Here is a 26,975-nt window from a genome sequence, read left to right as displayed (position 1 = left end):
CACCACTCCTATCTATCTATGAGCTGTCCCTAGGTGAAAAAGCTAAAGGTCTCTTTCGGAGGCAAGTGGAGAGAAACTATTACAAAAAGAATACGTTCAAAGTCATCACCAGCGCTTGGAAAATTTGGCTAAGAACAGCCAAATATATGCATATTCCAAAGCTTAATAGATATTCTCCCTTATGGCACTCTAACCTATTTCCCGAGCTAGGGAATGACGTCATCTCAAAGAAATTACAATCTGCAGGAATACCTCAGTAGGTGACTTTTGGGGGGCGAACCATGCTTCTACCTTTGCACACTTACAACAAAAATGTCACCTTCTAAATGGGTACTACCTCAAATTTATACAAATTCACACTATGCTTAAACATAAGGCCCCCAACATCAACTTGGGGAGAATTAAATTATCGAAACCATAGTTAAAAAGACTACAAAAATAGGTACAATCTATGGCCAACTGCTGGATAAATTACAAGATGATATAGAACATACAGAAACTGTCTGGGCAGACAAACTCCACAACCCAAACGTAGATATTGATATGAGTCTTTGCCTATCATCACTATTACTTATGTCAGCTAGTTTAAAAGCCCAGACTTATAAAACTATATATAATTTATATTTTACCCCGGCTAAACTACATGCCTGGGGCAAAAGAGAGAACGATCACTGCCCTAGATGTCTTAAAGGCCCCGCAACATTAATACACATGTTTAGTGATTGTGACCAACTAACACTAATTAAAAAAATGGTTTGCTAATTCTGGGAAGAAGTGTTTGGCCATAAAATACCCTACTCCCCCACTCTATATCTGCTAGGTACTGATAATACACTCAACCTGAATAGGGACAAAGAGGCCATGCTCTTTATAGGCATATAAATCATATGGACATATTCCTCTTACTTCAGGCTGAACAACCGGATATTTTACTCCTTACAGAGACCTGGCTTAACGCAGACTCCTTGCCCGATATTTTGGCAGCGGTTCCTTCCAATTATTATATTCTGTACGTGAACAGACCCGCTGATAAAAGGGGCGGGGGAGTTGCTGCGATCATTCTTAAAACTCATAAATTTTCTCTTCTACCGTCTTTCGATCTCACAGGATCTGATAGTATGATTTTTAGAATGGACACTAATAGCGGATCTCTACTTATGGTCCTTATTTACCGTCCTCCTCATATTATGCCCACATTCGCTGTATCTTTAGCAGAACATCTTGCCCCTCTAATAATTAGTCATAAGAAAATCGTGCTGCTGGGCGATTTTAATCTTTGGCTGAACTCTACTGAGCTGGTTGGGCAGGCAGCTGCACTGAAGGAAACTCTTTTAGATATGAATCGCATCCAACAGATATACCTCCCTACCCATGAAAAAGGGCACAGCCTTGACCAAATTTGGTCACAGAATGTTCCCCTTGTTATTAATTCCATCACCCCCTGCATTTGGTCGGATCACTTTCTGATCGATTTTTCTATTACTATCACTAAGAGCAGGAAACAGCTGTTTCAGAAAGGAGGGAAAGTCAGAACTTGGAAGAATGTTGACATCCCTGCCTTTCTTGACACTTTAACCTCATCCCTTCCCCTTTTAGATCAGGATATCGAAGGGACTGAAGAAGCCTTTTCCAGCTGGCTACTTCAGGCAGCCGATGCACACGCCCCCTGCTCTAACTTTCCCCGTTCCCGCACCCATGACGCTCACAGGTGGTTTACACCTCATCTGAAAGCTTTAAAGCTTCAAGTTCGTCAAAAGGAGCGGAAGTGGCGATCAGCGTACTCAGAACTGGACAAAGCCAATTATTGCATGGCGCGAAAGGAGTACCAGAAACTCATTCAGAAACACAAAATTGACCACTTTTCAGAAAAAATTCTTCACTCACGCAACAAATCTAGAGAATTGTTTAACATTGTGGAGAGTCTTAGTGGCAGTGACAGAACCTCTCTAGCTGTGGCTCCCACCCAGGATCTCTGCAATACATTAAACACTTTTTTCTTTAATAAAATTTGCACCATAAAGCAAAGTATCCCTACCACTCCGTTTCCCTCCCTTCTGGTCGACACCTACTACAATCCTTCAACTTTGGAATCTTTCCCCCCTATTGATGTTGCCTGCTTATCTAAACTTCTTGTCAAGGTCAAATCTGGCTCCCCTGATGACATCTGTCCCCCATACATTTTGAGAGAAGTGGGAACCACCATCCCCGAGGGCATGCTCTCCATGATGAATGGATCTCTTTTACAGGGTCAAGTCCCTGACAACTTTAAAAAAGCCCTCCTTATTCCTCTGTTAAAAAAGTTGGGGCTAACCCATTGGACCCACTTAACTATAGGCCCATATCCCTGTTGCCTTATTGCGCCAAACTATTGGAGGCCCATGTCTGTGACAGTATCTCCCAATTCTTGGAAGAATCACAGTTTCTTGCGCCTAATCAGGCTGGCTTCCGCCCTTGTCATTCAACTGAAGCAGTTACTGTTTCGGTGCAGAATACTTTGAGGCGGAATGCCGATGAGGGGATCCACCAGGCTCTGGTGCTACTGGACCTTTCGGCTGCGTTCGACACGGTTGACTATACCATCTTGGTCAACCGTGTCGAGCAGGCAGGTCTCAGGGGCCTTGCGCTGAGCTGGATTCGCTCATTTATTACTGGCCGCACTCAATCTGTCAGACTGGGTTCTTTTACAGCCCCTACCATTCCTACCATCTGCGGAGTCCCTCAGGGCTCATCCCTATCACCTCTGCTTTTCAATTTATATTTACGCCCCCTTTTGTACTCTCTCAGAAAAGCCAGAGTAACCATCTTCAACTATGCAGATGACTTGCAGCTCATCTTCCCTTTAAACACCAAGGACTCAGTGGCAGAGTTTCAAAACACCATGTCTCACATCCTGAGTTGGATGAGCTGCAGTCATCTGAAACTCAACCCAGGCAAGACTGAATTGGTCCTGCCTGGGCAGAGTGCACTTAGTTGGAATCCTAGCTTCTGGCCAGCCAGCATGGGAGCCCCACCATCTAAGTCATCCTCAGTTAAGAGCTTAGGAGTTTTTCTTAGTGAGGATCTCTCCCTGAAAAGGCAGGTTGGCGCAGTGGTGTCCTCTAGCTTTTTTCAGCTGAAGAAAATCAAGAAAATTGCCTGCTTTTTCTCCTTGGAGGCCCTCACACAGATTGTCATTTCCCTGGTTCTGTCCAGACTGGATTTTTCCAACAGGCTCTACCTCGGGCTCCAGGCTGGAGAGCTAAAGCGCCTCCAGCTGATTCAGAACCAGGCAGCCAGACTTATTCTCAATCTACCTAAAAGGCAGTCTGTTAGATTGGGGCTAAAACAGCTACACTGGCTGCCTGTTGAGCAACGGGTAGCTTTTAAAACCGGGTGTATTTTATTCAAGTCTCTACATGACTCTGGCCCTCTATTTATTAGAGATCTGTTCAATAGATACGATCCTTCCCGCAATCTCCGTTCCATGCATAAATCCCTTCTGATTGTCCCTTCTTACAAGAGGAAACGTCTCGGAGGTTGCTGCTTTGACCACCTTGCAGCCACCTTTTGGAACTCTCTTCCCCTTTATCTCAAAACATGCGATAATATTTTTAGTTTCAGACACTCCCTCAAAACATGGCTTTTTTCCCAAGCGTTCTGCTGAGCCGCTCTCTGCTACTTTTAACTGACGCGTTGTGTTCCTGTCTATAGCGCCATGAAGCCCCCGGGCGTACGAGCGCTTAATAAATACATATCAATATCAATATCAATAGGCTCTGCAGTCCTCAGGGTAATACTAGCAGCACGGTGGAAAGACTCAGATCCACCGAGCTTTCAAATGTGGTTAGCCCGCCTTCTTGGTGTCTTCAATCAGGAAAGCGCCATCTATGCCACTAGAGGGCTAAAATCCGCAATGTGCGGCAAGGCGATTTGGCAGCCCATCACTAACTGGAGGAGGGGGCTTTGCTCAGTGTAATGATGAACCATTGTAATCTGCCTTCTCTTACGATTAATTTCTGCCCTCTTTCTTTTCTTCTCTCCCATTATATTATTTTTTATGAATTCTTCAATCTTCTCTTTTTTTCTTCTTATTTTTCCTCTCTTCGCGTTATGAGAATGTTTCATATATGAAAGTATTTGTTTATCGTACAGTATTATTGTATTTTGACTCCTGTCTTTACTGGTTCTGACAAATATATATATATTTTTTTAAAAGGAAGATACATGTTCAAAATCTTTGAAAAAGGATTGCAAGCCAATATTCAATCCTCAGGCAGGCACCAAATGGAATTTTCTAAAAAGTTGACAAAGAATTTACAAAAAAGAGGAGGGATATGCATATAGTTTATTTAAGACTATAATTAAGGCATTTGGGTCTAGATATTTTAAACCAATTGGAGAGGGAAGAAAATATTGTAGCAGATTTTGTTTGAACTATCTGATGTTATATCTGCAATTGAATGTTTTTTTTTCCTGTAACAGCTTAATGAATATCGTGGACCAGAAAACTAGTTGTAAGAGAATGACAGGTCCACAATTCTTCTGTCCCATATAAACACAAGAGTGTAGCTGTAATACCTATGTAAACTATACAGAGTGTCGATGTCAAATCAATATGTAACAGACATGTTAGCATCAGTGACACCATAGCTGATTGGCACTGCTGGGTGCATTGGTATGCAATATGTAGCCTATTGTCTGTTGATCATTGGTATGACAGTAGCACGGCTCTCTAGAGGGCTCTGTTAATTATTTCAGTCATTCAACATACTCTTAAAAGTGTGGTCAGTGAGTGGTATGTTAGGCTTTTTGTAAGCTTGTCAGTGTCTACTGATGCCTTTCTAGGACTCTTGTATCTCTGGCTCAGTGTCCCTTTATGACCTGTGTGTCTCTCACGCTACAAAGTCTATTCTAGTGGGTTGGACTCCCTGGCCACAAGTGTGTGTACATACATTGTCGAAGAGTTTGCATGGTTCTTGCCACCAATTATTTGTATTACATGTCCTTTCCTATCTTGATTCCCTGTATAGGAGCTGGCTGGTACCACAGAAGTCTGCCTGAACAGGTTACAGGGATAGGCCTTCTTACTATTACTACCTAATTATTACTTTTACCTGAAGACTAGAAGGACTTTCCCCTTCGACCTATCCAATGCATTTACCCGATTGCTCCGTGGACAGTCTTTTCCTGTTACCTCTGCCTATTCAATACATTTATCTAATGATTGTGATGTGACAGGCGGCAGGAGGTCTTGTTCTGAAGATAATGGTGACTTCTCCATCCCGATATCTTGTATCCTGATGGCTGATAGGAGTAGAAGAGGAGCATATTGAAACAGAAACATAAATAGGTCTCCACGGACAAAACTGGAAAAGAGTCAGAAGAAAGTTCTGCGTATCAAGCTATAGCAGGATGCAGGAATCTCCTAAAGAAATAAAATAGTCAGGAACAGGAAACTTTACATCTTTGTCAGTCCTCCTCAACCCAGCCGTTACACATTGAGTTGGCCGGCCTCCCAGCCTGTTATCACCATGCACACTCTGTGAATAACCCATGAAGAAATAACTGTTCTGTTTTTATGATAGTGACAGTGGTATAAGTTCCTTTTGGGTAAGTGCTGTGAACAGGGTCGAACTGGGGCATGAGCGCTATTCATTTTCTCAATAATCTTCCCACTCTCTTTGTTTGTTTCCATCTCATCTCTATTTTAGCCCCTGAATAGGTGATTCAGGTGGAGGGAAGGAGAAGGAAATTTGCGTTCACAGGTGGGTCACTGCTGTTATGGTAATCACCCAGGACCTGACTGACCTGTGAACACGAAAGGCGCTTCGCTATGGTCAAGAGCAGTGAGGCTGGCATGGCACAGACCTTTAACAACTCTCAACATTGCACAGTTCCACCCCCCCTCCCCTGGTTTGCTCCACTACGTCGACTACAAGGGGTTTTCCGAAGAAGGTAGTGGTTACAACTAGAATAGCAGCAATAAGTATTTTATTCATGCATTAATGGATGGATGATATTAATAAAGTGCACAGTTACCCCTAGGAGGGTGTCTGGCGCTATGCAGACATAATAGGTACCATATACTACAGCATCAGACAGCAGAATAGGGTTTTCTCATTCCCGCACAAAGCATAGCACAAAAGCAGCACTCTAGTTGTTTCATACTAAACGCAATCATCTACTGCACTTAGAATGGGGATTTGGGGGGGTGGCCGACCAGCGGGAGGCTCTCCCCCCCGGGAAAGTTTGGGGCACCAGGGGAGGGGGGGGGAAGAAGCTTGTCCCTCGGGGCTCTCCTTAGGCGGCGTTTTTGGGCTGGTTTTGGGCTGGTTGGGCTGGTTGGGAGATTTTGGGCTGGCTGCTGTACTTAACCGGCCATTTTATGTCACTGCACACTGTTTCATGGTGCAGTGACACAGCAGCCAGGGGCTTAGCAATTTTCGTGGCCCGCCCTCCCCCCCTTTGAAAGTACTTTCCTTTGGTTCTGGGGTGATGGGGGGGTTGGTCCTGGCTTGAGGGGTTTTGTTGGTTGATGGTGCACTGATAAGGGTACATTTGTGTTGTCGCTGGAACAGGTGCAGTTGCTGGGGGGCGCTTTCCTAAGGAGATAGGGTGGTTTGCTGGAGGCCTGGGGCTGCATGGTAGACGGGGGTGAGGTCATGGAGGTCACTGTGGAATTCAGTAGAGGGGTAGGTGGCTGAGCGGATGTGTTGTATTTCAGTTGCAATGTTGGGGTTTAACTTTAGGGGTGGGGGTGGGGAGATGTCAGGCAGTTGTTAATTAGTGAGCAGTAGTTTTGTTCGGCACAGGCCAAGGGGGATTGTATTGTAGGTGCACCTGATTCCAATAAAGCGGCCTTTACCACACAATTTTGCTGTCTGTGTCAATGCTTTCCCCCCCCCCCCCCCCCCTCACCTACTGGTGTGCCCCAAAAGGCGCAAGTGTAAAGGCAAGGGGGGTGGGATTGATGGGGTGAGTTTAGAAGGGGCGCAAAATATGGTTTTGCCCAGGGTGCATTTTGAGCAAATGCCAGCCCGGACTGTGAATACCCTGCTATAAATGTCATTGTGTATTTAGGAAGTCGCTGGGTGGGCAGAATAATGAGTGATGTCATGCTTAAGCCTTCTCCCTGTTCATGTGCTAGGTTGGGGCAGGGAATACCATCAAATGCTCTTTGTGGACCAGGAGGAAGCCGTTTCTGATTGTATGCTGAGCCACTTGCAAGAGCTGAGGTGCATGCGTAAAGGGAAGGCTGCAGACAGTTATTTAGAGACCAGGCATCTCACGGTATGAATGTTTTTCGAGAAATAGGTATAAAAAGAAATACTGCTGCACTAGTGTAGTCAATTTCCCCACTCAAAATGCAACCATGATTATGCAGCCCTGGAGGAGAAGGAAATACAAAATATTTCCAGGGCTGACATTGCTGCAGTTGTTAAAGAGGGAGTAGGCACAGCCTTAAATGAGCATCAAAGAACTAGTGCCTGATTAATAACGATGAGAAACAGGATAGTGGTCCCAAAGACAAATATGCTCAAGATACACATTTGCCTGAACCTTTGGCTCATATTAGGGAAATCGAGGGGATTAAACAAGGACCACAAGAATAAGATAACAACAAGGGGATAACTTCTACGATCAGTACAATGGATGTAAAGTACATGATTTATAACTACATGTTGTAATCAAGAACATCTTAATGAAAGAGTAGAAAGGTGTCGCTGAAACAAGCATTTCCCGATTTTTATCTAAAACATAGTCTGTTGAAAATTGTGAGGATGAGTTACCACAAAACCCAAAATGGAACTCTATACTCTTCCTTGGCCTCAACCTCATTATTAGCCTCAGGGGAGTACACTCTGCCAGATGTAGTGGAATGAGAAGTGGATAATGCCTTCAAAAGGTCTATGCAGCAGCAAATTCCATAATAAGAACTAGCATACAAAGGTTAGTTCTGCTAAAGGATTTCAAAACCCTTTTTGATATCATACAGGAAAAGGGAATCCAGTCCCTATTCAATCAATCAATCAGAACATTTGTATAGCGCACTACTCACCCGGAGGGTCTCAAGGCGATGGGGGGGGGTCCGCTACTGCTCGAACAGCCAGGTCTTGAGCTGCTTCCTGAAGGCGAGGTGGTCCTGGGTCAGGCGGAGGTGGGTCGGGAGGGAGTTCCAAGTCTTGGCGGCCAGGTAGGAGAAGGCCCTTCCTCCTGTGGTGGCTCTTCGGATGCGGGGGACGGCGGCGAGGGCGTGGCTGGTCGATCGAAGCTGGCGCGTGGGAGCGTAGAAGTTGAGGCGGCTGTTGAGGTATCCTGGTCCTTGGTTGTGTAGGGCTTTGTGTGCGTGGGTGAGGAGCCGGAAGGTGATTCTCTTGTTGACCGGGAGCCAGTGCAGGTCTCTCAGGTGTCCGGAGATGTGGCTGCGGCGGGGGATGTCCAGGATGAGTCGTGCTGAGGTGTTCTGGATCCGCTGGAGTCTCTTCTGGAGTTTGGCGGTGGTGCCGGCGTAGAGGGAGTTGCCGTAGTCCAGCCGGCTGGTGACGAGGGCCTGGGTGACCGTCTTCCTGGTTTCGGTGGGGATCCATCGGAAGATCTTGCGTAGCATTCGCAGGATGTTGAAGCACGACGAGGAGACGGCGTTGACTTGTCTGGTCATGGAGAGGGAGGAGTCCAGGATGAAGCCCAGGTTGCGTGCGTGGTCAGTTGGTTTGGGTGCGCTGCCCAGGGCGGGGGGCCACCAGGTATTTTGGACATATAGAGCTTTTGGCACAATATGTTTCATATACATTGTTCGGTTTGTGTTGGGCTGTGGCTGCAATGGCAGGAGAGGAGGTGGCATGCAGAAAATTGCTATAGATGAAGCCATGGAAATTAGATCCAGAGCAAAGATCTCTAATACATTGTCTTCCCTTTCTTGGGCCAAATGTATTTGAACTTGAGCAAAATATATATTTATCAAAGTTTTAAATAGCACGAACTTGACAAGAAATCAGGTATCAGAGCGCTTTACATGAGCACCAGTTGCGTAACAAGAGGACACAGTCATTTTTATTAGGCATGGGGAGATTAAGTGATTTGCCCAGAATCATAGGATGTTGAGCGTCATTGCCGAGACCCGAACACTAGTTCCCCAAAATTTGAAGTTGACAGCCCTAACCGCTAGGCCACATCGTCTCCCCATCACCCTCACAGGTATGTATATGCTTCTTGAATGAAAGCAGCTGCCCTGGACATACTTTCTCCCTTCTTCCTGTCCGACGCGTTTCGGGCTACGAGAAGAAAGACAAGGCAAATAGTAAAGGATATTCCATGCTTTTTAATCATTAGTGCATGCCTCATAATATGGAAACCAAACAGTGTAAAATAGTATAGATGTAAGAACCAACAGTGCATAGCTCATGACAGCTAGTTTTACATTCATAGGTACATAAATACATAAATACATAAATTGCAGTTCAGTAATTTAGGGTAAAGCATTGAACAACTGACATGGTAGGTGAACAGCTCTTTGAAGAGTGAGTTGGTGTAAATTAGAATATAATATGTTTTGTGTTGTGCAGAGTGTGTTATGCTGGATATTGGTGTTTCATGCTAAAGACAAAAAGGTGGTGGGTGAAATGTTTAAGTTATTCTCAGCTACTGGTAATTGCTCAGGGCCAAGTACCAGTCCAATACTTTTGTGCCCACTATGCCCCTCTAGACAGAGATAAGTCAAACGCAACTTACACTTGGTCCTGTTAAAAGAAACAGCCCAACTTGAATGAAAAGGCCAGCTCATCTCCAGATGAAAACACAAGCAACCCCAGACCTATTTAGGCCTCCTCAGCAAGACGCATCTAGTTTCCTATAGCCGAATGAGCTCAATAACCACATCCGGGCATGCACTTCTCACATAGGTTGTTGCAGCGAGGAAAACAAAAAGGTGGAAAAAATAAATTATTCTCAGACCAGTGCTTAATTTGTTCTGACCAATACTGTATTGACAACATTGGCTCTTATAACAACCTGCCATGTGGTGGTTCTGTTTGTCTTAATTTTTGAGGAGCACAACAGCTGTTGTTTAAAAATTAATATATACATTAACATCACTATTACCTGCCACCCAAAGCTATAAGAATTACTTGGCAAGCATGTATTAGTCATTTTAATACATATTTCAATTCTGAACTGTCACATTTGAATGAGTGTGAAAGCTAGTTGTGGTAGTACTGTCATTGGCAGCGCTTGTGGGAGCAATGGGTGGTGCGAGCTGCAGTGACTTTCTGACAAGGCTCCTGGCAGCTCTTTTTTCACAAACTAAACACTGTCTAAAACACTGAATTACTGAGGGCTGCATTGCACTTCATTGCTTTTTGCCACTATATCATTTTAGACCAGCATTTCCCAAACTACGTGTCTTGAGCCAATGTTTAGTGGTTCCTAGTGATTGATGAGTGTTCTCAGCATCGTCTGATTTAAATCTTATTACAGCAGATTAACCACTGACATATTTCCAGAAAGGGATGTTGTTGCTGAAAATAGGGAGATGTGAAGACGTGGAACTATGACAGTGGTTAATCTGCTCTAACATGATTTAAATAGGGCAATTCCAAGAACACACACATTACTGGTAACACAAGTGCACGTATCCACTGGCGACACGTTGCATTTACACTGTGAACAAAGTATTTTGACTTTTAGTACTGGGGTGGAGTGAGTTACAAGCAGAAACTTTAAATGTGACTGACTCTGTCTCACCCCAACTGCCTTCTAAAAGGACTGGCCTTAAGTGATTACATAAAAGTGTCTACCTAGCTTAGTACCCCTCTCGCCCTGAAGAGATGCTTGCGCATCTGACAAGGCCAAGAAACTGCACGCTACAGCCACAAACTCAGGTCAAAGCTATTCATCTGCAAAAACGACAGAAAAGCAGATGCTGATTGTCACAATTTGTGAATATCTATGTATCATTTCTTGAAGGAGCTCGATTTCATCTTCCTAAATAGTCCAACAAGAGCTGTCTGGCCAGGCCCTTCAGGGGAGAACACACATATATACCTTGTATATTAGCATGTGGCACGTTTTGGAGGCAGGTCAATTTATGACTCTATTATAAATATCTATATTGTACATATGGGCGGCACTAGCTGCAAAATAGATGATTTTGCACAATGTTTTCTGTATGATGCTGTACCTTTGTGATATATCCAGCCTGTATGAGTTTGCAAACTAGTGAGATCATACATCTACCAAATGTGTTCTGTCAAATGCTTGTTAGTGGCATATCTTGGTGAACTATGCAATTGGAAGAATTGTAACTGTGACTTACCACGACTGTATTATAGCCTAGATGCATGTATTAGATGGAGCTCACTTTGGTATTACAAAGCATTGGATAACAATAAGTGAATGCATTATTGGCCATTTCACTAGTGTTTGTTTGGGTGTGACAAAGGTCTTGGACATTTTACTTTAGCTGGATAGTTGGTTGAACATTGCTGTGCGAATGATGATTGTTTTCTAAACTGGTATGCATTTGTTAAAAGAGTGCGGTATGTTTAAGTTGACTTTATATGCATGGTTTTGGTGAGTAAGTGAATGTGGTGATGAAAAAGGGCCGCAGACTGGGAAGCACTTTACACACTACATGGCTTTGTTGCTATGTTGTGAACATGAATCAGTCAGAGCCAAATCAATCCTGTCTAGTAATTTGCAAAGACACATTTTAGATGTTATTGGAAAGGTGCTGTGTGATGGGTAATGTTGAGTGGATTGCAAGTCTGATGATAATCAATGGACAGCACTGATGTGTTAGGTATTCGTGGTTGCTATATCTTGAATATAGGTTATATTAGCATCAGTACAGAGCAGTGCATGTTTTACAGTTGTTAGGACATTGCCCATACTTTGGGAAAGTAAACAAGTTAAGACAATGCAGACTTAAGAAACAATAGTACACAGCATAGAGGTTGGTTATTTAGACTACAAAACATTTTCGAATCTCTAATAAAATATAATTAATAAACTTTATTATTGTTTAAAAAACATAAAATATATTTTCATGTATAATCTAAATGCAAATTAATTTTAAATATTTGTAATTAACCTGAAGTAATTTAATAATATATACAGCACATTAACTAATCAAATTAAATGTGTATTAAATAATTAACGTAAGGGCAATCATTTAATGCATAAGTAATTTGGAAACCACTGTTGAAAAATTCCATCCTCACTAACATTATTATTTTTATTTTATATGTGGTAAATGTTGTTTAAAGTTAATTTAAATTGCTTTTAGATTTTGTGATAAAGGTTCAAAAGCATAATTTTTCAATGTTTAAATGATATAATTAATTTAACATTAGTTCCAAGGAGGTGTTACTGTATTTCCCTGCCTTCATTGTTTTCTGGGAATGTGTTGCAGTACCTGTGAGTGGCCATGCATGTTACGTGACTTTCTCGAAGGATGGGCTGGAGTCCATTTAAGGCTGTAGTGGAAGTGCAGTTGTGCGCTTATGAATAGCAATGGTCTTAGACTTGTGGGTGTGAGTGTGTGTGTAAACAACACAACAAACCGGGGGTCTAGAAGCCACAAATTGTGGCTGGCTAATCACACTCTCTCTAAGGTAAAGTGTTGCCTGTAACTCACAGAAAAAGCCACGAACCTAAGGTACTAAAAAACGACAAAAAAGACATTACATGTGATATGTGGTAGGAAACAGCCTTTTCGCGATGTCCGGATAACCATCAACTCTTCATGATGATCAGTTTTATCATTTGGTCAACCAGCTCAAAGGGCGGTGTATCTCTTGATCATAGAGAACACCATACTGATAGGGTTTCTGCTCTACTAAATTGCTACTGCATATGCAAGTGATCAAATAGTGGGAAATATATGTAACAAAAAGTTCTTACTGTTATTCATGAATATAATGAATATAATAACATTAATAACATTAATAAATTGAAAAATACAACCAGTAGAAAACTGATCCTCTGCGTCAAAGTATGCAGATGGCATCCAGCTTGACCGGGGACTGGACTACACCTCACCTGGACCATGGCAACACTTTACCTTAGAGAGAGTGTGATTAGCCAGCCACAATTTGTGGCTTCTAGACCCCTGGTTTGTTGTGTTGTTTACATATAGTGATTGGGGAAGTGAACCTGGGCTGGTCTCTCAAATTTTCCCTATGACCCTCCTTTCCTCTTTTTGTATTGATATGTGAGTGTGTGTGCACATCCTTACATTTTCTTAAATTTCTCCCATTTAGCAATGCACAATCTCCCCTTGTCCCTTCCACATTTACTAAGTAAACTTATACATATGTGTGCAGGGATCTCTACCACCTTAAAGGACATCACTGTACCCGTAGAAAGAAGAGGTGATGGCAGAAGTCTTTGGCCAAAGGCTTTGTAGTATGAGAGCATTAATACAGTAGTGTGAACAGTAGTACAGTAGTAGGACAAAATGTAGTTTGTAAATGAGACCGAAAAAAAGACAAAAGGTTTCTATATTGTAAATAAACACTTTTTTTATTTAGGAATAATTTGAGCCATTTGGGTAAAATATCAAAAGTAGGGATCAGGTCAACACAATAACTTTTGTTTCCATTATATTGAATAAATGTAATTAAAATACTTCTGTGATCCGGTGTGTTTATCAGAGACAGCACCAACTAAACATTTGCACTTTTGCTTAATGCAAGTTTTTCATGCTAGAACAAAATTTATATGAAACCCTAATTTACTTGATCTAAAGTATTCCAGATCACATAAACTCCCAAAAGTTAAAACATTTATGTAAATAACTCCCTCCAGAGATCCGGTTTTCAGCGTTATCATTTGTAATGTCATTCCATATATGATGTTTCAAGGGAGTCTTATCAGCACTCCTTAACGTGTGCCATTTTTTAATAAATAGAGCTTTGATTGATTGTGATCGATTCTTTAGGCTGTATTCCCGCCTAATTTGAGCCTGGGAAGTGGACCATGGGAGTCTGACTATTGATCTATAAGTGTTGCATTGAACATGGACAAATTGCTTTCCTAACTTCTCTTTAAAAGCTTGAGAGCCGCAAGTCAACAATGGCATTAACTTAATTTTCACTAATATTATTAAGGGTGAAGTATAGGATTGCAGGTCCTCTTTGCTAGGGTGCTGACGCTAAGCAGATGGAGTTTGCCTTTAGTTTAAGTGACGAGACTTGTGGCTGATAGGCACCTCTTTCATTAAACTAAACACCCAATATACAATGGGCAACTCTTTCAATCCTGCTGGTTTTTAAATACCATTAACCTAAGTTTTTGTTTGCGTTCAAAGGTGACTACCTTGATTTTGTCCTGGTTTACAGTCATGCAATTAGATTTTCAAAAGACATCTAAGGTTTCCTATGTGCCTTTGTAAACCAATGGCGGTGTTGCTTGATACGTCAATATTGTGCACATATTTAAAAAATGTTAAATGCTAGTGTCTAATTTTCGGAGAATGTGAAGTTATGCCACAACTTCTCTGTTCAAATCCTCTATGTATAAATTAAATATCAACGGGAGAACTGTGTCACTTTTTTCAATCTACAGCTACACAGATTTTAAAGTACGTAGCACAGTTTTCACAGATTTGGAATTTTTCCCAATTATTTGAATGTATTATTTGTATGACTTGTAATAAGGGGGATGGATTTAGTTGCAACCACGAACGTTCTCTGTTCAATGCAATTGAACACGTTTAAAAGCCACCAAACATTTGTTCAGCTTTTTCAACTAAAAAGGTTAAAAGTTACTTTGGTTTGTTGAAAACTAGTCTGATTAAATGAAGTAAGATTGGGTCCAGGAGACTTGTTTTCCAGTTCCTTCAATACGATTTTGGCAATGTCCTTTCCCTAGACATACAGTAGCATAATCAGTCTACATACAAATGGGAAGGTGATCCGCAGGCCTCGTCTTATATGAAGGGTGCAATATGGAGGCTTTCTAGCGCTCTGGGATAACCCTTATTTGCAAAACGTGGGAATATAATGAAAAAAAGTTTTTGTCCAGAATTCACCACCATACCTAAACAATACTGACTGCACATCATTTGGTCCAGGGCACCATCTGACCCGCTCTTACAAATACTATATTTACCATGTGAATTATCATGAAACAAAATACAATCATTATTTCCCTCAGCAAAACTAGAGGAATGGGAAGGGGGTGGGTGGAGGTTCATTTACGTACAAGCTCTTAATGCAATATGACCAGGCATCACTATCAACATTGCTACCATTTTTATGAAGAGATTGTTTCAGTTGTCTTAAGAAGCCCAGAATTTTATGTGATTTCTGCAAGAGCAGGGTTTAAAAGGTTAATTTCAGTTCTCTTCCTCCCAATACCCTTTAGGCTACTCACACTGCTTTTAAGCTTTAGTCCTAGCTCTCTCACCTTTAAAGCTTGAATCTCCATTGGATGATTTAATCAATAGTCTAATTTCCGTACTCCATTGACTTTTCTTCTCTGAGCAACTTAGATGATCATATGATATTTTGAGGGCCGACTTTGTCTGCCTTTTTGGTAGTTTGGTTTTAATAGGATTCAGGTTCTGATAAAAAAATATTTGATCAGTCCTTCTCACTCACAAATAATGTTACATTTCTTTTAATGACACTTGAAATGTGTCTTCCTCATTACGTGGAGTGAGTTTGCTTCTGACATATATGATGCCTGGGGTGTTTCTCCAGGCATCATATAAGTCAGAAGCAAATTTATTCCACCTGTTCTAATCCATTTACTCTACTCTGAAACTTAGATGGTGAGGGTGCATCCAGGACTGTAATGACATTTCCTATGCCAAATATTTGGGGGTGAAGGGCACTTTCACAATGTTTAAAGATGAAGAAATTGAGTATGTACGGAAATTACTGCCGTGAGACAAAAGGTGGTCCAGCATAGTTTAGAGAAAGATTAGTGCAGGACATAGGCTGATCTGATTCAAACAGACCATTTAGTGCAAAGCTGGCATTTGCAGAAAATCTACCAGGGGCGGCTCCTCCATTAGGGTGGAGGAGCGTCGTTCTACAGCTTTCTCGCAGTGCGAAAAGCAGAAACGTGTATTTTAAATACCATTTTATATGTCTGCTTCTAGCGCTGCGAGAAAGCAGAATGGAATGCCTGGTTGGGGGAAGGCAAGTGGCAGGTTGGGAAGTTGTAGCTTGCCCACTGTTGTGGGCCGTGACTTTGGTCGGCCTTCTGGAGCCGACCAAACCAGTCATGCACACTCTACATTTTCTCTATGTTGGCTGCATGCAGCCTACATAGAGAAAATGGCCTCCATAAAGGCGCCCGGCTTGGCGCCGTCCACACCACTCACAACGCTGCCATTGCAGCGTTGTGATCGGCTTAGAATAGTGGAGGGAGGATGCCTGCTTCCTTTTATCCTGAAGCAGCAGGAAAATGTGAGACTCAGCCAGCGGCTGAGGCAGCAAGGGACCCAGTGAGGTGAGTTTTTTTTAATTAATCCCCCTGTGTGAACCCACGCAAAATCCCCCCACCCGCCCCCCTCCCGTGAGTCATGAGAGCCGTGACTGAAATCTATCCAAAGATGCAGTTTAATAAAATGGAATCATTTACAGTGCCTCAAGTGTCGACAACTGATATTTCCAGGAGTCACCTTCCTCTGCCATTGACTCTTTCCTTCAACACATCTGGTTACCTTCCATCTGGTTAGCCAACAAACTATTTAAATTTACTTTCTCTGGGTTGCCAAAATGTATCATTGATGAACTGGACAGTTCAAAAATAGATGGAGGATACACTGGTGAGTTTATATTCATTTTTCTTTCCAGGCCTCATTTTGACGTCTTTCAAAGTCTAAGCATCTCATTCTATTCGCTTGTTGCAGTGTTAATATTGGTACAGGAAAACCTCCACTCACCCATAAATGTCCCTTTGTACCTCTCAGTTGAAGTGGTGAGCAACATTGACATTGTAGGAATGGGCGTATTTCATAGAAGAAAGTTATTAGTAATGGTTCTGAGGATTTTACGTGATGATTTTAAAATACTTACATTGCACCTGCTTTATGATCCACATCCATTGGTTGCAAGGTTCACATTTTAAAAATGAAATAATGAGACTAGAATGTGAACTCGCAAAACAATGAGTTGAACACTGATAGAGAAGAAGAAGTTGCTTTATTATGCAGGGGTTCTGTGACTGCTTGTCCGTAGATTGATTATGTGTGACATCAACACATGATTTAATTTTAAAACCTGCGCTCCTTAATGCAATTTCAAAAGAACATACACAATGCACGTTTTGTTGGTTCATGAAGAAATGGTGCTTGATAATTCAGTTGCAGGATTTGGCTGATCCAATTGAACCGCACATTAATTCATTTGAATTACAGCGGGTGACGTACTTTTTGCAGCGGAGACACCCTTGCACCACGGTGCCTGGGTGCCTACGTTGGCGCTAGTCTGCCAAAAAAGCACCAGCACAGACAGAAAGGACAGGAATGCACCATATTGCTTAAATACTGTGCATTCCTACCCTTTCACGTTGGCATAGGGAAGCGCAGCAAGGTGCCTTGCTGTACTGCCCTACCTCAAAATGTCATGGATGAGGCCCTCACTGTCTAAGGTGCATACATTTAAACTTGGTATTTCTCAGAAAGTAGAGGTGGTCTATCTCTGTTCCCAAACTACGCTGTTTCTAGTTCACACACTAACCTGGAGGAACTCTCAGTTAAGTATGTACACATTTGAGTGTAAAGGTGTGGCGCAGTGGGCAAAGCAGCTGACTCCAGAGTGTTGGGCAGTGGTTTGATCGCCAGGGGTAGCTTAGCTCAGCTCAGCATCATGTGACTCTGGGCAATACTCACTTAATCTCCACAATGGTCCCCCGTGTCTTGAAACCATTTACAAATAGGAATTATCTTCCTTGTCAGTGCAATTCCATTAGTTGCAGCCGTCCTTTGGGGCTGAGGGGCCACAGCCCCCCCCACATTATGCCTCTCATGAACAGTGTCTATCAGGCTGAGCATTGCGGAGATACAGGTGGATTGCTAGCATACAGAGGAGGCGACATTACATTATTAAAACTTGATAGAAAAAGGAACAGTATTGGCCACCGGGCGATATTACTATCTGGGACAATCTACCCACCGCATGGATTCATCAAAAGTAACTGGGATCAACTTTTCTACTTCTTCATAAATTGTGAGCTCATAAGATTGATTTGGTTTTGTATACAGGACCACCAAAATGAAATGATAATAGATCATTTTCTAAATCACTTCAGTCTAGATCGACGACTTTTGAATCGTAAGAGTACCAACTTAACATCAACATCAATATACATTGTTTACCAACGTTGCTGCTAAGGTTGGCTTTGAGCCATACTTATCAACAACATCAGAAACAGCACTTTAATAAGCCCTGAAGAAGTCCCAAGAGGGATGAAATGAGTTGTCAAAGCAATTGTGAGGTGTTTTTAAAAAAAGAGGAACATTGATCTACAATGAAGGACTTACTACAACTACAATCAAGACATATGACTATTCTGTCTGGGAAGCCTTTCTGTTTGTGATATTTTTTTCTAATTATTTAAATAGGATTGTTTTATGCTAGCTATATAAATAGAATATGTTTCTTGGGTGCAGGGTCAGTTTGGAGCATTGGATAACGGTGGTGTTCAACCACTAAAGTGGGATGTATGTGGGTCACATCCAAAACCTGCTGCACCAAGGTTTAGTACTAATTTAATAGGACCACTTCATAGTGACGTCTGGTGCTGGATCGTTTAAAAGCTCTGACCCTAATCTTTTGTAAATACAGCCTGTCAGACACTGTTCATTTTCAGGTCAGACAACCAGGAGCCAGACATGTGCTAAATATAGAGGCTCCTGCCTACCTGAGCTGAAATTTCGTGAGCTGAGGAAGTCACAGCTCATGTGGGCGTGGCCTCCTCAGCTCAGCAAAGGTCTCTGAGGCCCACCTCTCAGTAACGAGGGGTAGCATTACTGATTGCCTCACTTGTGGGTGCTTCAATTCTAGGCCCTGAGCACGTAGGTTCAAGTGTCAATCAGTGACACTTCATCACAGAGTGGGATGGGGTCATCATTCTCATTGATTCCATCCCACTATCCCATCCCACTCTGTGATGACGTTGGGACTGCTGCCTTCCCTCATTGGCTGACCTCGGGTCCCAAGCCTCGTGGGACCTCCAAGGCAGAGCTGCAGGTAGGTGAGTTTTTTTTTAAGTTAATGTTTGGTGGGAGCGGGTATGTATGAATGTTTGATAGTGGGTGTTGTTAATGGATGTGTTTGTGCGTGTGTCTGAATGTACGGCTGTGAGTGTTTATGTGTGTGTGTGCATGTGTGTCCCTTCTGCCCCAATCCCTCCTAAAATTACCACCGCTACTGAATTCTTTAAAAATAGCAGCAGAGGTGTGCCCTTTGTGAATGTACACATTTTTCATGCAGCTCCTTGACTGTCTGAAAGTCATCCTCTTTGCATGCAGCAAGTGGACAAGTGGAGAAGTGTGGCTCACTGGTAGTGGAGAAGTGTGGCTCACTGGTTAGAGGAGGCAGACCTGGAAGCAGAGGTCAGCCCGGGACCAGGGTTCAATTCCTGGCTCGGCGGGGTCTTGAGTCCTAAAATGTCCATGGACTCGACAATTCTCGCTCCGGTGCCTACTCAATTCACGGGTTCACACTCTGCGACTCTGGGCAATAGCTTGCTTAATCTCCACATCGGCCCCTCGCGGCGGGATGCCTGGCTTTCACCTTGCGGATACCCTGCCGGGGTTATCTCACAGGGGAATACCAGGACGGGTTCCCTAAGCAAGCGCTTAGAAACTGCTTGGTGATTTTGCGCTATATAAATTCCTGTACATATATCACACAGTCTTTACCTCAGATTATTCAACATAGAAAGTCTGCTTAAAAAGATAGATTTTTTTCTATGACAATGACTGATTTATTGCTCAAAGAGTTTCTGCCACCATGGACACAATGTTTGTGGCATTTGTGAGTTATGAATTAGTCATACTTTTTGAATGAATCCTTGCTTACTTTTTGGTAATCTTCATTGTTCCCAGTTCTGCACCTAATGGAATGGTTTCCAGTTTCTTGACAGTAACACAGGATACTAATTTGTTTACTTTCTGAAATTCCCTACTCGTACGGCCATTTTGAGGATTTACAAACGTGTATGTGGCACAAAGCTACAAGTACACATTGGACCGCTGGATGGCACGAAGGGCTGTGATAAGGAAGAACAAGACTAGGAATAGTAAGGATTAATAAGAAGAAATCTAGGCAATTCTTCCATGCCCCTTTTACTTCCACGTCTTACAAAGGAGGAATCCCCAATAGAGAGCAAGGAAATAGCCCTTTATTATCGCATAATAATTCCATTCAATATCCATGCTGCTGGAAAAGCGTCATAATTTGTTTGACACCATAAGGACTGATCCTGCTCCAATTTACCCTTTTGTGTTGGAAGCCTTTCAATGTGTGTTTAATTTCATGTCCATTCAGTGAAAGACAGATGCTTCTCCTTATGCACTGAATCAAAATCCTTTCTTGATAATTAATGACTGACTGACTGACAGACATAATTATAAAGTGCTTGATTGCAGAGCACTTATCGAGTGTAGTTTTTTGGTCTGTCATTTGCCAAGAGATTTTACTTTTAATACCACACAAACGCACACATGCGCACCCACAAAAACACAACACACTTATCATTATGAGGACTGGCCATGACTGTAACAAAGTGTGTATTTACTATTCTAACTCTAAGCACAATTTGATAGTAGGGTAGATTATAAAGCAGACAGTGGCAAACATAGCTGCACTTTTAGTTTTTTGATGCCTGTACGTCCTTCCCAGCCTGGTTAGATGCAAATGACCACGCCACACACAGAGCTTGGTATTACATGTCTTTATTCTTCAGTGTGTAATCGTTAACTGCACATTCTACATCATGAATTCCATCACCCACACCTACGCACTTATGTCACTCTTCTATGGAGTCACTCAGAAACCAAAAAGTGTCCCATCATCTCTGACTCACAAGACACTACATCTCCCCCTTTGTTAAATAAAAGGTACTAATAATACATATGTACATTACAACACTTCAATAAGTTGTTTTGGTGTTCGAATCAATCACCGATCTGGTCATGTGAGGCTGTGGTGGTACCAGAGAAGTATCCATGACTGTCACTGGTGACAAAGACATAGGGACAGCCATTGGGCTATCTGGATTCTCAGGTCGACAAGTCTCACTCCTGACATTTGGAGTTGGCGAAGGTTGAGGCAGGTGCCTGTAATGTAAAAAATATGGCGTAAAGAACTTTCCAGGATGGTGAGCAGTCACCATGGGTCTTTTACTAGTCACACCCCTCAATGGGTGAGCATCAAAAGGAACATCAGACTTGCGTTTCCATTTCTGCCTGATGATAACTTGGTCTCTGTTGAACATAGATCACAGAGGCGTCTGTCTGCATAGGTTTTCATTTTGCATTTGTGAGGTGAATCAGTGGTTTAAAATGTATTAATGTCAATAGATCCTTCAGTGGTCCATTGCTGCAATTTGGTTCCCATGGTTCTTCCAAACATTAAGGTGGCTGGGCTCTGACCAGTGCTAGAACAGGGAGCTGCCCACTATGCATGAAGCGTAGACTGAAGAACTGATTTGAGGTCAAAATTTTCCAGCACAGCACAGTCTTTCGAGGGCACTTATAAATCTCTCAACCACATAATTCGTCTGTGTGCAGAGAGTTGTGCTTTTCTGATGCTTGACATTTAAATGAGTGAGAAAATCTTCGATTCACAACTATTGAAAGGCGGGTCAATTTTAAAATCATAGAAACACCCCATGTTGCAATAATACTTTCTAGTCTCTCAATGGCTCTGTTATGAGTAGTTGACAACAGATCTTCCACCAGGGGAAAACGGGAATATTCATCAACAATTACTAATAGGTGATGTCCATTGTCAAGGAGCCCATAGAAATCAATTGCAATATTCTCCCATGAATGCTTTGGGAGATCAGACATGTTTAACTGATATTGGGCTGCCTTAGATGACAGACAGCTGTACAAATGACATGCTTTTACCACTTTTTCAACTCTTTCATCAAGATGAGGGAACCACACTCGGTCCCATAAAGCACATTTCATAGCAACAACTCCCTCATGGGCAAGTTCAATAACTTGTTGTCTCAGACTCTCTAGTATGACAATACTCAACCCTTATAAGATGAAGCCCGCTGTGGTAACTAAAAGTTCTCCTTGCACATTTTCTTATTTCTGGTATTTAACGTCATCATGAAGCAGTCGAGTATGTTTTAGCCACGATTGGTGTGTATTAATGTCTTTAAGTAATAGCAAATCCCTGTCAGTTCTTGTGGCAGCAATAATTTGTTCTACTGAGATGGCAGCAGGGGTACTTGACTTCACAATAAAGTTAACAAAGGCATCAGCCACTTTATAAGTAGTGACATGATTATTGGCACACATGAGAAGTATTAAGTCAACAAGAAGATTCTACCACTTTAAAATATATACTTCCTTGTTTGGAGAGATAATATGATGGTGGTGGGAAATTGTTTTAACCCAAGAATTTGTTATGGGAAACACTATGTGTTTTTAAAATACAACTCACACACTAACAATTCCTCAGTGTCAATCTTCATCATGGGGGTCTTGCTGTCCCTCTACGGGGCAGGGTGGGGCATGCTGCAACCTACGAAGATGCGGGAGCACTCAATTCAGTGAAAAAACTGTGCGGAGGTAGGAGTGGTAGGGTCAGGAAAGATAGTGGTGCAAATTAAAATTACCTATCTAGTGGAAAAAAATTAAATTTATTTGCTTCCCTAGCTGGAAACATTAAAATTTGGGGAGACATAGGGGGTATACTATAATGAGTTGCCTCCTACTTGACATGTTACAAAAGCCATCCCCTTGGCTTTCTTCTTCAGGACCGTGCGTGATCCCTACTTTGCTCACACATTGATTATGTGTAATTAGTTTGCCTAAATAATATTCAGCCATGGTTCATGCTCAATTGAAGCATGCAACAAAAATATGGTATCTTTTATAACCTTTAAAAGAAAAAAAAATGACACAGTGATACACTGTATGTAACATATCACCACCATGAGGAACAGGAAAGTTGACAGTAAATACCACTGTGATATATTTTTCTCTCAAACTGATTGAGGTGTGCTGTACTCATTCTCTAGAGTGGGTGCTGTGTTGCCCAATGATAATGTAAAGTCACTCTCCACACAGTTAAAAACACACACTTATATACATGGCACAGACAAAATTCTCAGAGTTTTAAACTGCATTTATCAATTGTATTTCACTTCACTCTTACGCTAGTGTATTTGCAATCATACGTTTATACATACACGATTTATAGAAACTTAAGGCCTCATGAGCTGTCACGGAAGGGGAGGGCGCCTGTAGTCAAACACTGCAGGAAAAGACGGCAGAGAATATAATGTTAGGTTAGTTCAAGTGTTCATTTAGGTTTGCCAACCAGAGGGGGGCTATATTTAAAGACCCGCCCGGGTCTTACTCCCATTGTCAAGGGTGCACACTCTCCGGTAAATACCTTCTCGTGACTCCGTGGAAAGTAATCTGAATGTTCGGAGCTCCTATTTGTATTCCCAGCATCTTAGAAGCCCCCTAAAACAGGATTGAAACACTAGAGTGTTACATCCCAAAGATGGCCACTGGTAATGTGCTGTTTGCATTGCGAGAAATTTCACACTTCCTGTTTGAGTGCTGGCTCAACATGTCCAGGATACGATATTATCAGTGATGTTTAGTTAAAAGGAAAACTTTTAGCAAATCAGTGTAATTCCCTTTGTATAATCCTAAATCCACCTGTATATGCATGCTGTTATATCGTGAAACAACTAGAATGCTACCCTTCACAAAGATGGCCACCGGAAATGTGCTGTTTTTGTTACGAGCAATGCCAGCTTGGTTTGATGAAACTCAAACTTTGAGGTATTACGGGGTGCCACATGGCTCAGCAATAAGCCCCATCTTATTCAACAACTACCTACGCCCTCTGATTCCTATCATTAAATCTTTTGGAATAGACCTAGTCAGTTACGCGGACGACACACAATTGGTGTTCTCCATGGAAGGAAATCAAGCAGTGTTCATAGAGACATTCCAGGAGTGTATGCACCAGACCTCCAATTGGCTTAGGATAAACTCCTTACAATTTAATTGTGGGAAAACGGAGGTTGTATACTGCTTCACAGCCAAAGTGATGCGGCCACTGCCGTCTGAGTTCAGATTCACCCCTAAGGACGAATCACTGGTTCCAGTCAGAACGGTAGGTAACCTGGGGGTTTTAATAGATGACAATCTTCAAATGGAGTCACAAGCCAATAAAACAGTTAGCACCTACTTTTTATTGTTAAGAGCACTACGCCATATTCTCCTGTGGAAAAGTAAATTTTGCCATGTTCTGTGTCCCTACGCCTCCTCCATCATATGTTATGTGTGCATGATTAAATAGGCATATGTACTCCCCATGTTCGATTCCTGACGCAATTATAGTTGTGTCCACCTCTAGTATGCCAGTTTCCAGTTCTCGTGAATACTACGAATATCAGGCCTATGTAAAGCTACGTTGCCACGTTTCTCAGTGTGCACGTTATTCCATTATAAAGTCCCCGTCTCTAGGCCTCAAAAGGGCCTGGACTCCAGATTCAGCTCCTGTCTCCTGCAGCCTCGCTGAGGAGCGATACAGCCCCCACCTGTATCCTCGACCCTTCACTTACTTTCTGCCTCACAGTGCCCGGTTCAGGCTGGCTCTGCCTTTGAGTCTGCCAAGAATATGTTATGATTCCAGTTATCAGTTCAGTCCTCCTTCTCTGCATTCCTAAGCTACTGAACTACATCAATAGTTTCCGTCATTGTCTAGCCTTTCCGTCTCCGCGTTAGAGAAATACTGTATTTAATGGTCATTTAGTATTCTTCATCACGCACTACATGTAGAATAATGCATGGTCCAGTCTTAGAAACAAGTCAGCCTTTCCCCTCTTGACTTCTAGTTTATATCAATATGTTCTCTAAACATCAGATACTAGATACTGTTTAGGTACATGTCGCCCTGACTTTCCAGACTTCAGTCTCTGCTCCTAGCACAGAGTTCATAGCCCCCAGCTTCTCCTAGTAACACGTCATTGTCAGTTTGCGCGCACCATCAGGTTAGAGGTCCCGGCTCCTTAGGTAGCCCCCTCCATGGTTTCCGCCCCATTCATGACATATTCTGTTACGTTTGCATCACATGTCTATGTATACGCCCTGTTACACCTCTTTTCCCCCTTATCTTTCGCGACTGCTACGCGTCATGCCTTCTGCTCCACCCACTGTTACGCCTACTGCAATGTAATGCTATGTGTTTACGTTATGTATATATGCTGATGTACTGTTATTAAAAAGTGATCCTTTCCTGCCTTTGCCCCGATCCTGACACCAGCAGCGCTGCTGGGCCCTGTCATCCTATTCCTGTGCAGGTTGTCCTGTTCCTGTCCTTTATGCTGTAATAAACCTGCAAACTCCTACTACCTCGAATCTTGACTCTTATTTTATTGAGCTATCTGTTATTCATTTATATATTCAAAAATAGGGTATTATTTATTTATTTACCACATAATGGCGCCCGATTAGGGACTTGCCCTTTCCCCACGCGTCGGTGAAGCCACGCCGACCCCCTGACCCTCTGCAGTCGTGACGGAACTCTTCTGCGCACCGGCAGATATTTCTGCTTCAAGTAACCCTCAGGCCCACGGAGGAGACGGAGGAGGCGGTCCAGCATCCAAACGAGACGGTGGAGGAACGCGGCGAGTCCCGACCAGAGCCCAAGCCAAGAGTCCAAGGTACGAGGTATCCGGAGGTCCACCCGTAACTGAAGTCCGAAGTTCGTCGTCCGTCGTCGTAGCAGTCCAGTCTGATCCGAGGCTTTCCGTTCTTGCTGCCCGGTGAGTACCATTACTGGGGTAGTATCTAGACAGGGTCAATCTAAATTGACTCTGGTCCGTGGGTTGGTGGTACACAGACTCACAAACGAAGTGTTCACCTAGGTGGATACGGGTCTTGATGCGTCCCTTTATGGGACCGGTATGTTCCGTACTGTTTCAGCAGTGCATCCAGTAACTCTAGTCTGTTCCGTTCTCGAGAAATTCTTGTGTTTCTGTTCTCAGTATTCCAGGTAATATTCTGTCCGAACTGTTATGTTATGATGTTGTTCAATGTATTTCCAATGTCGTGGTATGCCTGAATTGTTCTCCCAATTGTTATTGTTCCTCGTGTATTGTATTGTGTTCCGATTCAAGTTTACAATGTCTCTCTTTTCGAGATTACGTCAGCTAAAAACTAGAAAGGGTTTGTTAGAAGAAGCAGTTCCTGTTCCGCCGAGGGACAGTCCAGGTCACTTTATGTATCAGAAGCATGGCATAAGCGCCATATTGTATCTAGATTTATGGGTAGAGTATACCAAACAGTTAGAAGAAAAGTACAGATGGCCCGTATCGGGTACATGGGATGCCGAGTGCATCATGCGAGTAGAAGAAGCATTATGGAAAAAGAAAGCCAGACAGTCACAGAAAGATGCCATTGAGTTATGGCGCAAAGAATCTCATAAAAGAACCGAAAAAGAAATCAGAAAGTCAGAATTAAGTAGAGAATCCTTAGAACGAGCACAAGAAAAAGAATTAATCGAGATAGGTGAACAAGTCAAAGCCGAACAGTCAGACAGACAGAGGCATGCCCTTAATAGGGGTATGTATCCTCTTCTTGCCGAGGGCTTGCCGAAAGCGACCCCAGAGGCATCCAGTAATTTCCCGCCACCATTAGTTCCGACCAAGCTACGTCACAAACAGACCGCAGCTGATATTTTTATTTCGTCCTATTTGGACGACACAGTCCCAGAATATGCAAATCCTGTTCGCGCTCCGCCAGTCCCTGTAAATCAGGCACTTCCCGCTCC

Source organism: Lissotriton helveticus, chromosome 1_1 (genome assembly GCF_964261635.1).
Source record: "Lissotriton helveticus chromosome 1_1, aLisHel1.1, whole genome shotgun sequence".
Classification (NCBI taxonomy): Eukaryota; Metazoa; Chordata; class Amphibia; order Caudata; family Salamandridae; genus Lissotriton; species Lissotriton helveticus.
Note: the sequence above shows the minus strand (reverse complement) of the source record.